Source organism: Sarcophilus harrisii, chromosome 1, assembly GCF_902635505.1.
Source record: "Sarcophilus harrisii chromosome 1, mSarHar1.11, whole genome shotgun sequence".
Lineage (NCBI taxonomy): Eukaryota > Metazoa > Chordata > Mammalia > Dasyuromorphia > Dasyuridae > Sarcophilus > Sarcophilus harrisii.
The window spans coordinates 586,366,615-586,380,463 of NC_045426.1; the positions used below are offsets into that span (position 1 = coordinate 586,366,615).

Sequence of the window (13,849 nt, forward strand, 5' to 3'; positions counted from 1 at the left end):
AAGAGCTCCCTCTTTTCTCCTCTTTCTAGTCTGACAGTACTTAAATGGCTTCTGTCACGATCTTCTCCACTCATCTCACATGAAGAGATGTCTGGGTACTCAAGAGAAAAAGATAAAGTGGAGTTGAACTGGTTCAAAAAAATCAAGATGGGGAAAGGAGAATTTAAGTGCAGAGGTAGCTAGATCTGGAAGAGAACTAAAGAGTTGAGCAATTAGAGGTTTTGATATGCATAAAGAATAGGCAGAGGAAGAGGAAGGACAATAATAAGTTGTGATTAAGATAAGGGTTTCTCCTATCACTTGTACCTCTTCAGATTCAATCTCCTTCCTAACCCCTCTTTCATATTATAAACTGGCCTTTTCTCCTTACTAAGGCCAACAACATCACCTGCTCAGGTGATTCCATTGTAGCCTGTCTCTCTCCAACAGATTTCCCCCTCTTCATCCCTACTGTTATCAATTAACTTCAATCTCTCCTTGTTTACTGGCTCATTCACTAACACAAACATGTCCTTAACAATCCCATTCTCAAAAAGCCCTTAACTGATCATTCTATCCCTGCTATCATCCTAAATTTCTTCTGCCCTTAGTGTCTAAACTCCTTGAAAAAGTCATCTACAATAAGTGGCTCCATTTCTTCTCCTTTCACTCTCTTAACTTCAGGCAATTCATCTTTCAACCTCATCTTTAATCCAAACTATTTTCTCCAAAGTTACCAATATTTTTCTTATTGCCAAATCCAATGATATTTTTCTCAATCTTCTCTCTTCTTGATTTCTCTGTAGTCTTATTGATCATTTTCTTCATCCTGACACTTTCTTCTTGCTAGCTTTTCTCTCAAACTCCTTTGTTGGATGGAGTGTCCCACAAGCATCCTAACTTGATTTCATTGTCCCATTAACTTAAGTATTATTGTTATGCTAATATTTCTCAAACTACTTATGTAACCCTAGCCTCTTTTCTGATAGCCAGTCTTGCATCTTTAATTACCTTTCAGACATCTGAAACTGGTTATTTAATAGTCCCATGTCCAAAATTGACCTCATTTATCTTTTACACTAAACCCTCTCTCTTCCAAACTTTACTATTACGGTCAGTCACCAAGACCCTCTTGTCCTCAGTCCACATTATATTTTACAACCTTCCTTCCCCATATCTAGTCTTTTGCCATAGTCTGTTGATTTCATCTTTCCATCATAACTCAAATATATTTCTCCCCCTCTTTTGATACTGCCAGTACCTCCAATATAAGCTCTCATCACTTCATATCTAAACTGTTTAAATAGCCTGTTTGTTGATCTGTCTGTTACAAATCTTTTCCCACTGCATCCTCCATTCAGCCACTAAATGATTTTCCTGAAGCACAGTCTAACCATTCTCAATAAACTGAAGTAGCTTTCTATCACATGTAGGATCAAATATAAAATTCTGTATTTGACATTCACAACCCTTCATAACCTAATTTCTCCCCTCACTTTTCCAGTCTTCTTATATCTTATACCACCTCATAGACTCTGATCCAGTGGTGCTGACCTCCTTTCTATTGCATAAACAAAACATTTCATCTCATTACACCAGGTATTTTCTTAGATGCCTCCCAAACCTGGATTGCTCCCTCTATCAAGTCTTAGCTAAAATCTTACCTTCTACAGGAAGCTTTTTCCAAACCCTTTCAATTTTGGCATTTTTTCCTTGATAATTATTTCTTATTTATCTTTCATATAGCTTGTTGGTATATTTGTTAACTTGTCATCTCCCTAATTAGATTGTGTACTCTATGAGGGGAGGGACTGTCTCATCACTATGCCTGGAAAATAAGTACTTAATTAATAGTCAAGTGCCAAACCATATGAGTTTTAACTTTCAAAAGACCTCTTGCACACACCTCCTTCTCTCTTATGATTCTGTCACCACTCTGCTGTATTCCTTTATCACTTCATATCTAAATCATTTCAATTTTTTAATATGCATGTTGACTTGATTAATAAAATGGATCATAAAGATGCTATCTAAAAAATCTTCCAAAAAAAATAAACACATACTCGTTTATACATGCATATATACGAATGATACTAAATAATATTTCTATAATTACTTTTGACATACAAAATATTTTATATACATATATTCTCTCATTCTATTCTTATAGTTCAAAATTCAGCTATCAATATACAGAGTAGGTTAATCAATAAATTGAATCAGTGATATTAAGGTAGAGAGATAAATATAAGCTCATGGGTTTCATTGAAATTCAGAAGAATGCAACCTATGCCTACAATATAATGTTGAAATTCTGTGTATTCTATAGGCATAAACGGGATAATAAAAAATTAATAAATTCTTATGTGGAAAGTGGAGGTATGGAAAGGGAGCACATAGGTACTCATATGAAAAACTATATAAGTTAAAGGATAGGCTGAAGAAATGTATTTGGTAGAAATATAAAACAAACCACTTTATCAAATCCTTGATGAATATCACACTTGTATAGTAGCCATGGGACAAATCTGAATAATTATTAGAGATTTCTTGCTGCATTAAGTATTTAACTTACAAATTATCTTATCTTTTATAAACTAAAATGATTTTCTAAAGGAACTGTTATTCTGGTCTTGATTTGTTGTGCCACAGTTCCCTTTTATTGTCCTGACTCAATTTCCTCAATTGTCCTGCCTCAGTTTCCCTAAATTGTCCTGCCTTGATTTCCCTGAATTGTTCAGCCTCAGTTTCTAATTGTTCTGCTCAATCCTATAACACCACCCCTCCCTCCTAATCCTGATGATCCAGATAAGGAGAAAGACCTTCTATCTTAGATATCATCAGAATGTCCAGTGCCTCTTCCCATCCCAACTTATCAGAATGTCTGGTGCCTCCCCCCACCTGTCAGAACCAGATTGTTAGTCTGTTCCCGCTCTCAATGCTCTGACTCTGCCCTTGTCTTGGTCTATGCCTGTAGCTGAGCTATGTGTGTATATATACTTCATGGGAAGTACACATTAGTTGCTGGATGCTTTGGATATCAACCCTGGGGGACAGCATGTCCCCAGCACAATCTCTTCCTTTCAAATAAAATACTAAAAACTATTTAATCTCTGCCTTGCCTCAATTTCTCTGGCATTACAATTTAGATTAGTAATAAATAATTATGAAATCAAAATTAAAGCCTTGGTAGAGCATACCTTTGCTATAATTTGTAAGAATAAAAATATTTATCATATAGTCTGATATGTACTGTATCAATCACTGGCTAAATATCTGTTAAGAAGTTAAAAGTATGCCAAGGAAGGTGAAAATGCTAATGATACAGAAAAAAAATTATCCTTGTCCTCAGGAGTTTGCATTTTAATAGGGAGTGTAACATAAAAATAACCAGGTACATACAAAATTCATATAGAGTAATTGTTAACTTAAATTTCATCAGAGAAGATCCTCACAGCTGAGGAGTCTAAGAAGACAGAAATGTATAAAGTAGGATTTGAGTTGAGATTTCAAGGAAATCAAAGAAGCTAAAACATGGAGTTGATGAGCCAATGAAAAATTCCTATGATGGAATATGGTGTGTGGTGTATTAGGAACAGTCAGTAGATCATTATGAGTGGATCATAGAACCCAAAGATATGAATAAAGAATAAGAGCATGATATGGGTAGGAAGGAGTCAGGTTTTAAAGTTCTTTAAATATCTAACAGAGTACTTTACATTTTATCTCAGAAGTAACAGGGAGCTACAGTCAAGATTCATATTTAAGGAAAAATCATTTTTGCAGCTTAGTGAAGGTTGTACTTCAATAAGGAGACATTTGAAGTAGAAATATTAATTAAAAATCTATTTCTGGAGCCCAAGCAAGAGTTGTTTAGTATCTGAACTAAATTGGTTTAGAATTTCAAGGAATTTAGAGAGAAGAATAGGTAGGATTTCATGGCTCAAAACTGCAAAAAGGGAAGCTTAAGGAGTAATGAGACAATCACAATGACATGGTCACTAAAGATTAATTGAGAAATAAATTGAAATAGCTCACATTTATACAGTATTTTAAAGCTTTCAAAGCACTTTACGTATGTATGTCATTTAACTGTCACAACCACGTTATGAAATATGTACTACTGATATAGTCAAGAAGGCAATGTTTAGTTTGAAATAAATATGTGACAGATTCACAGCTGGCCATTCTCTTTGGTAAAAGGTAAATTTATTTAGGGCAAGAAATTACAGACAAAATAAAGAGATACAAGAGATAGCAGGAATGGTAAATATGAAATAGAGTTGAGAGAACAGATAGTTATTTTTAAAAGATAGTTAGTTAGAACACTGTTAGTGGTAGTGTTAGAAGAAAGGCAATATGAGGGAGAGAAAGAGAGAACCTTACAGTAGACTTAGTTCTGAAAAAAAATTAGGAAATATCTTCATCATGAGCAAATCTTTTATAAGGAAAATGCTACCTTGGGTTTTTTCTCAGCAAGAATAGAAAACTAAAGACAGGAACTCAGAGGGAGAGGTCAGGAGCCAGAGGAAATGGCACCTGGAAGACCAGATCCCAGACCTGTCTAAAGAGATACTAATCAATATCTCAAAAGGTTTTTTGTAGCTGGAGGATGGATGTATAGTGGGTGTTGCTAAACCTTCCTAGACGGTCTAGGAATTACCTGATAATAGAATTATCTGATAGTAGCTTCTTTCTGACAGGGGAGAAAAGTAAGTCACGTCAATATTATCCCCATTTTACAGCTGAAGAAACTTAGTGAGGATATCCCAAAAGTACATAGCCAGCAAGTATTTGAATGATTCAATATGAGATCTTTCTGACTTTTAAGTCCAGTGATTTTTTTTTTTACTATTACATACTACTTTTCTAATAAAAATGAATAGTACATTAAGAGTATAAAAATAATTATATAAGAGATGTATTGCTGGAAGTAGGAATAAGCCATTCATGCAGCTGTAATGGGTTGAACAAGCCTAGTTGGGGCAATATTTGACTATTGATTGAAAGTTAAGAAGTTACAATGTGGTTTCATGATGTTGAAGTAGTGATTGATTGATGATAATCTAGTCAAATAATGTTGCCACAACAAATTAACATTTATTGTGGCAACATTAAGCATTTCTGTTATTTTAAGATCACTAACCTTTTTTCAAAAACTTAATTTTCCAAAATATTTCTGTTTTTTGACTTAAATATCATTTTCACTTTCATCATAGAATCATAGAATTTCAAGATTGGAAGGGTTATTAGTAACTATTCTGCACATAAGAAAACTGAAGCTCAAATCACTCCGTTTCCAACTTGACTTTCCTATATTTCCAGTATCGTTTTCATGTAATTCATTTGCCGCTAAGTTAATATTCTTTAAATATTACTTTTCTTGTACCCAAAAACATAAAATGAGTCCTTGTTATCAGCTACATGAAATACAAACTGCTGTGCATGACTTTCAAGGCCTTTATCTTATGTTGTCTGTATCTATTTTATTTCACTTATTTGGAACAAAAATTAATCTCTTTGGATTAATATTCTTGTTCTCCCAAATTTGTCTTACATCCTTTTCCTGCCTTTTTTTCCTTCATATATCACAGATCTAAGGTCTTTGCCATTTTAATTGCCTTCCTCTGGATGTCCTTAAGCTTAACAATGTCCAAAAATTGTGGTGCCCAAAACTGAATGTACATTTCAAATTTGATCTAAACAGGGGAACATATAGTGAGACTATTATTATCTGCTTGTCTTGGGAAACTGTGCCTCAATATAGCTAGATGTAGTTCTCTCTATTCACCATCCTCACCTTTTTTATGGAACCTTATCACCACTCATCTAGGGAACTGAAGCAATGTTCTATTTGCTCTTCCTTTCCCAATTTCACCAGTGGAATCCATCTTCCACATAGGTACCAAAATGACTTTCCTTATGTGCATATCTTTGGGATTGATAAACTTCAGGACCTCCCTGTTGCCTATAGGATAAATTACAATCTCCCTTATTTTGCTTTTTAAGACCCTTCAAAATCTGACCACAATCTATCTTTCTAATTTCAATGAATATTATTTTTTCCTTTTATATTTTCTGATCTAGCCAAACTAGACTTCTCTGTGTTCTTCACATATGAAACTGCATCTCCCATCTTCATGTCTTTGCAATTGCCATTCCTATGCCAGGAACATACTCCCTTTCATTTCCACTTTATGGAATCTCCTTCTGCCTTCAAGATTTGATTAAAATACCATCTTCTACATGAAGGCTTTCCTGACTCTCCAAATGATAGTACATCCCATCTCACATTATTCTGAATTTAATAATACAAATATATTTATTTCTGTTGGTTTTCTTTATATTTTTTCTCACATATGTACTTCTTATCTATACTATTATATTGTAAGCTCTTTGAGAGTAAAGATTATTTAATTCTTTGCACTTATATTTATAGAACATAGCATATAAAAGGTGCTTAGCAAATGATTGTTAATTGATTGATTTCATATCTGACTGATTACAAAAATCTATATTCCAAAGATAAACTTATTAGGGAACTGGTAATTTAATCACACCAGAAATGTTAATATTTATTGAAACGGTGCTCCTGCTATTTCTATACTACTTTTCACTTTTTTAAAAAAGTCTTTTGTATTTTATATCCAGTGAGATCTTAATAGGCTTTCAAAAATGACTAAATTTTTTATATAAAACCCATTCATTGGAGAGTACAAGAAATTGATGCAGCTGGTTTCCTGAAAAGGATGAGAAAAACAAATAATAGAAACAAATTCTCTGAAAATCAATGTAAATATTCTTTAAATGTGCTATAGGAGAAGTTGAACTTTATAATTTTTTCTCACATTTGTCTATTTATTTCTTTATATTACATGCATTTAAATTCATTGCTTTCCAGTGCTTAAGTTTTATTTCATTATTAACTTCTAAGTGAAAACTGTTAACTAGATATTTATTTTAGAAGAAATTGCCTTTTAATTGGCATGCTAATCACCCAAATGAAAAGATAGCATTTTCATAATTCTTTATAGATGTTCGTCTTCCATTGAAATTATAAACATGTATTTCATCGCCTGACTTTTGCTATCATTATGACTATAGTTTTGAGAAATATTTTCATTTTGTTAATGCTAATTAGTAATTGACTCTATGACAAAATCTTTCTATACTAGACATACATATTTTGTCTACATGTGGCAAGAGATGGGACTGAAAGATTAGACTCTATTTCCCTGTATACTTACAATTAGAGTAAAGTTTAAACAAGTCTTTCATAAACTTGTAAAGTTAAATTCCCTCTTTCTTTATTTTAACTCACTAAAAAATAAAAATTTTGATTTAAAAAATTACCTTCTTTCTAACTAGAATCAAAATAATTTCCAATATTTATTTTTACTTGTATTTCAAAGAAGTGTATAACAAGTCTTTTGGGTATATATATTTTTGGTAGCATTGGTTGATTTAATGCTAGGAATTTACAGTTTTTTCATAGAATTCTTCAAGGATAGTTTCTTTTTCATATGAACTTATAAAATCAATTTTAAAATAATTGGTATTTTTATTGTTTTAGGAGATTGCTTTTTAATTCTACATTAGAACATTTAAACATTTAATAATTAATAACAATAACATTTATATGCTTTTAAAAGATTTATAGAATATTTTTCATATATTATCTCATTTTACCTCAAAACAATCCTGTGAGGTAGATGCTATTATTATCTCTATTTTATAGATGAGAAGTTAAATGACTTGCCTGGGGTCAGACAGCTTATTATCTTACTACTGAAGGTAGGTTTCAAGTTTAGATAATAAGATTGTGTAGATATATCTACAAATCTAAAGTTAAATCTAGACATTTATATATATCCAGCTAAACTAAAGAGGTATTATTGTTTCTCCCAAAACAGAAATGTAAATTAATTCTAAGGTTATGTGAAAATTATTTTTTCAAAATATAGTAATATGATTTAAAAAGTGTTAGTCATAGTAATAATAGCCAATTCTATAATGTTTTATTTTTAAAGTATTTCATTATACTTATACATTAAATCATTTGGTTCTAGCTATAACATTATTATATAGTTCCTATAAGTATTATCACTCCCAATTTATATAAGAGAAAACTGAATATCAGAAAGGTTTTATGATTGACTTGTCTATGGAAATTTAGAGGTAGCTAAGAAGTAAACAAGGAGGTATTCAAACCTAATTTTCTCCTGGCTCCAAGTCCTGTGTCCTTTCTAGTATACCACACTTCATATAAAGTAGTATGGAACTTGTCTGGATATCACCTAATTAGCATTGCCATATTATTTTGCCTAGAATGAGTTACATGATCTCATTTTATTACTACCATCCTTATCCCCATTCCCATTCTACTAAAACATTAAGGATATTTTGGGATGAGAAAGTGGAATATTTTCTTAGCAAGAAAGAGAGTTAGACTGAAATGAGAGTGCCATCAGAATGAATAATTTTTCTCTTAAATTGTCAAGTATTGTCCTAAATGTAATATTTTTATTCTCTTTAAAGAAAGTTACTTAAAAAATTATTCCACTGACCTACTCTATGCAATATTGACAATGATTTCCATGTTATAATAAAAAAAAAAAATCTTTATTTTTAGCTGAACTCCATTCAATAGTATATGTTGTTTCTATATAAGTCCTTTGAATGAAAACTTAGTATGAAAATATAACTCAATCTCCCTCTTAGTATTGTTTTGTGTTTCTAAATTAAGTTCTCTGAGTGAAAAGTTTATCAATTTTTAAGTCTCCAACTTTATATAAATTCCCCCTTTATTATGGGAAATGCATGTGTTTCAGCATTGGAAAAATATGGCAAGGCTTCTTCTTAGTATATTGCATGGTTTCATAAACCTTTAAAGTATTATTTTATACCTTTGAGATATAAAATAATAATTCTAAAAATTCTGAAAAACCATGCAGTATACTAAAAAATGGTTTGCCTAACTCCCCTAGGTCAGCTCCAAACTCCAGTGGACTTCTAAACTTTGATAAACCAGTATCGTGCATGCTGGGGCATCACACCAAAGCAGGAATCCACAATCATCACAGGGCTGAACACGGGATCTAAGAAGATAAAAGTAAGTTATACTAATAACGTGCTGAAATTTATCTTAAGGAAGTCCTTGAAAGGATTAAGGTTATATGCCTAACAGAATCATTCTCATTTATTACATCTATAGCACTGACATTTTAAGGGGTATATGAAATAAGTATTTTTAGAAGCTTAAAATATGAAACTGATAGAAAAATAGGGCATCAAAATGAGTACAAATTGAACAAACCTTGAATGGATATATAAATTAAACATAATACATATTATATAAAGGAGAGAAAGTCTAATATTGATGAATAAATTAAGGAAGAAGGAATTAAGAAAATTTAAATTTCAGCCATGGAAGGGCCAATAAGACATTGCTTTCATTCTTCCAGTTAGAGAATTTTTTCCAGTGGATTAAATTAATTAAATTGAATTAATTTGCTTTTAAACAAAAGTTTTACCAATGTGGAATAAAAAATTAAAATTCAAGTATAAAAATATTATCTGCTTGATATCAGTCTAAATATATCAGAGTTTAAATTCTACAGGAAATTTTGCTCTGTCTTCTTACTTTATTTTTGAAACTTATGAACAATGATTGTTAACCACAGATGCCATTAATGAATATTATTGAATTAATGGTTTGAAAATCTTATCCCAAGGGGAAAAAAAAGTTATTTCTAAAGACTGGTCTATTAATATACAGTGATCTATGGAAAGTCAACACAAAGCAATTTGAATAATAGACTTAAAACTGGAAGAGATAAGGAGTATTTATTTTGAACACCAACACATTTAACATATGATGAGGCTCCAAAAGTCTATTACCTTCTCAAAATCACATATCTCCAAGGAAGGACAATCACAATTAGTATCTCTATTTGATATAATTTTACCCCTTCTTTTAGTGTTTCCTTAACTCCTTTTGGAATCTTCTTCAAGTGCCATATCTTTACATGCTGCCTTATTTATTTCAACTATAGTCCATGTTCCATTCTCTCATCACAATTGCCCCATCCTTTACATTATTATCTTCAGAGCCCTTTTCTGTTTGTTACAAAATATTTGAAAGTGGAGTTAATTATATAAAGTTATATTTTCTGATGTGTTATCTAATTCATTTATTACTCTTTCTATTTAGCATAATATAAGTAAATATCAGTGCATCTGAAGAACGGTTTTACTGAAATATTTCAAGTGATCTGTCATTAAATGCTTGTTGAAGCTAATTGAACTTATATCAATAAATCCACTCACTGATGTGCAGTAGGCTTCAACTCAAATAGAATTTATTGCCAGGCAATACATAAAGTATTTTCTTTTAGATAATATCTATTTGAACACATATTTGTTGATATAACTGTCAGGTATCTGTACATTATTTGACAAGTGTCTATCATGGAAATACAACGTGTTAGACATTGAAAGTGCAAAAATGGCATTATTTCTGCTTCCTAGCATGTTATATTCTTCTTGGGGTGGAGGAAAAAGTAGTGTATTCATTTTAAATCTTTCATCTAAAATTAATTCAGAAGCTTTAAAAATAATATATATATATATATAAAATGAATAAGAGGGATAGTTAAAGTTAAGACTAAAAATGGTTTTGATATAAAACCCAGTTGTTTTTCAGCTGTAGATTAGCATTAAAATGGTCACAACCCTAAGATGCTTGCAATTTTAAAAAATAAAATAAAATTCGGGACTTATACAAAATACATAAATAATGATGGGCTGAGGAAGAATTACACTAACAACAGAATGAAGTGGTTGTTACTTGGATTGATCCTGAAAAGGATGCAGGGAGTCCAAGAGGTATAGGTAAGAAGAGTGAATATTCAAGGCATGGAGGATGAGGTGTAAAAAGGAATAGTGGTGGAAAATTTAATGTTATGTATGGTGAACAGCCAACAAGTCATATTTATGCAACACAAAGAATAATGGAGAAAAATAATATGAAAATATAGCCTGGAGCCAAATTTTGAAGGGCTTGCTTGAAATGCCAAATAGAGGAAGTGGAAGAGGAGTAGCAGCAGTAGTAGAAATTTTAGTGTTTGTTGTAATAATATTTATGTAGTGCTGTATAAAGTCTGCAGAATTCTTTACAAATATCTCATTTCATCATCAAAAGAAGGTAAATAGGGAAGTTAAGAGGAAGGATGGCTACAGGAGAACAATGATGAGTTCAGTTTGGGACGTGTTGAACTTGAAATGCTTATACAACAGATATCTAGCAGGCAACTGGAGATGTAAGGATAGAGCTTCAGAGAGAAATGAGAGCTAGTTATATAGAGATGGGAGATGTCTGTATAAAGCTGATAGATAAACCTATGGAAACTGATAAAAATCATTAAAAGATAAAGAATAAAAGGAAAGAAGGCTCAGGAAAGTACCTTAACACTTAAGAATAAACAGTGAAGAAATATATTTTTGCAAAGAATTGAGAAAAATGGGTATAGAAAAACAAGAAACAAATAACAACAGAATAGTATCCAAAAGCTGAGGGAGGAAAGAATATTTAGGAGAGGATGTTAACAGTCATATATTATGATGTCTAGAAGTGAGAAAAGGCCATTGGATTTAGCAATTAATAAATCAAGTTTGACCTTAGAGAGAATAGTTCACATTGAGTGATGGGAACAAAGCCAGATTTCAAGGGTTTCTCCTCAACATTTCTTACTAATTTTCTTATTTCTTTTGAGGATGCCACATCATTTTCCCACTAACACAAGTTCCACAACCTACACATTTTATTTTTCAAGCTACTTTTCAAAACTTTATGATTCACCTAAACTAGCTTCCTTGTTCCTCAAACAAAGCATTCAATTTCCTACCTTTGTGCCTTTGTTAGATATTTCTCCATGCCTGAAATGTTCTCACTCCTCACCTCTGCCTCCTGACATCTTAACAAGGTGCTCACCACATAAAAAAGACTTAATAAATGCTTGTTGTATTGAACAGAGTTAAAGGCAACAAGCTTAAAGAGATTTCTCTAGTTTGTCTGTAATAGGGAGAAAAAAATCAGATAATAATTTGCGGGATGGGTGGAATAAGTGAAACATTTTTTTAAGGTTGGGAAAGAATGGGTCCTATTTGAAAGCAGCTGGAAAAGAGTTGAAAATCAGTGAAAAAGAAAAGAAAATTATCTAATTTGCAAACTACTTATAAGAGATAGAAGAATGGGATTGACACAATTACATGGATTAATGTTTTCAAGAAAGACCATGTTTTAAGACTGGAATAAAGAAGTGATGGATGGAAAATGATGCCCAGATAATTTAAAATTTGATATTACAGAGTACAGGCAGCCAGCTACCATAGTGGATCAAACTCTAGGTCAAACAGGTCAGGTAGTCAACAAGTATTGTCAAACACTTAATGTATGTCTTACTCACTATTTAAAGCCATTGATTCTATAAGTATTAGACTGAGTTCCTTGAGAGCAGGGACTGTCTTTTTTCCTTTCTTTCTATCCCTAGTGTTTAGCATAGTGCCTGGAACATATTAGATGTTTAGATGCTTAAATAAATGCCTACTGACTGAGGAAAAAAAGAAGGGGGGAAGAGAGAGAGAAGACTGATGTGCATTGTAAAGCCAAGTCAATGAAGACATTTAAATAGCACTTCAATGTAATTTTGGATAAATTTATTACTAGAATTAAGAAATTTTGAAGAATAACAATAACAAAAAGGGGGAATTTGTTTTATATGTCAAAGGGTAAATCTTATGGTAAAATGCCCTTGCTAAACATAGTAATAGTCCTGTCTATATAGCCTTCATTCAGGAAAGAATGTAAAAGAAATCAGAGGAAGTTAGTACACTTTTTATTTTTTTCTCTGGATGACATAAATGATCAATAATTTCCAGAAAAGTTTTTGTCTATATTTGCAATGAGGAAAATACAAATGTAGTATAAATAGATTTAGCTGCCTTACCAGAACAAAAACAATAACAAAATGTCTGGAAACAGATTAAGAGTCTATGGATGCTGAAAAAATGTTGACAGGTGAAACCAAAATTTTGGTGAGTTGGAAGACTGGAATCTAATGCCAAACTTCAAATATAAGAGAGTTGCAATGGAAAAATTGTATGCATAAAATAGAACATTTTGTTCTGAAAATGATGCTCTAAATTAAAGGTACAGTGTTTTTAGGCCATACACAGAAATAAATTTTTATTATTTAGACTTGGTTAGTATTCATTTTTAAAAAGAAAGAAGTATGTTTTTTTCTACAAAATAACATATTTACAATTTATATTTGGTTAGAATATGTACTACCTGAGGATACAAACTGTTTTATTTTTGTCTTGGTATCATAGAACTTAACATAATGCCTACCATGTGGTATACACTTGGTGCAATGATTGTTGTTAGATATCCATAATTTTCCATGATTTTTATTTATTTGGAAACACAGTTTTATGTAAGTGAAAATTACCATCCCAGGAGTTTGAAATATTTTGTTATAGCTTAAATTTATCTTGGAGAATGTTATGACATTTTATTATACTATAACTTTGTCATCATTTTGTTACTATATAATCTTCATTTGAGAAATACTGTGTAATTTGATGCTTTCCCTTTAAAACTTGGAATTAAGGAAAGTTAAAAAGGAAGATAGTCATTTCTTGACCAAGACATCATAGTTGTCTTTAAATATTTCAAGAGTTGACATGTGGGGAAAATTTTACATTTGCTCCACTTGATCCTCAGAGAAGAAACAAAGTAAAGAGGTGAAAACTGTTGATTGAAAGCAGATTTTGTGTGTTTGAACAGATTTCTCAATTAAAACTTTTT

General features: G+C 31.6%; 1 protein-coding gene across 39 annotated transcripts in view; it reads left to right on the forward strand.

Moving 5' to 3' along the window:
* The window catches only part of RIMS2 (regulating synaptic membrane exocytosis 2), a 775,594-nt gene that overhangs the window by 655,882 nt on the left and 105,863 nt on the right, over positions 1-13,849 (forward strand). For 2 of the 39 annotated variants that reach the window (XM_031947097.1, XM_031947096.1), the window contains exons 1-2: positions 7,700-7,773; positions 8,967-9,091. The exons of the other annotated variants lie outside the window; for them this stretch is intronic. The gene's annotated coding sequence lies outside the window, so the exon portion shown is untranslated. Of the gene's footprint in view, positions 1-7,699; positions 7,774-8,966; positions 9,092-13,849 lie in introns of those variants that run through there. 39 annotated transcript variants of the gene reach the window in all.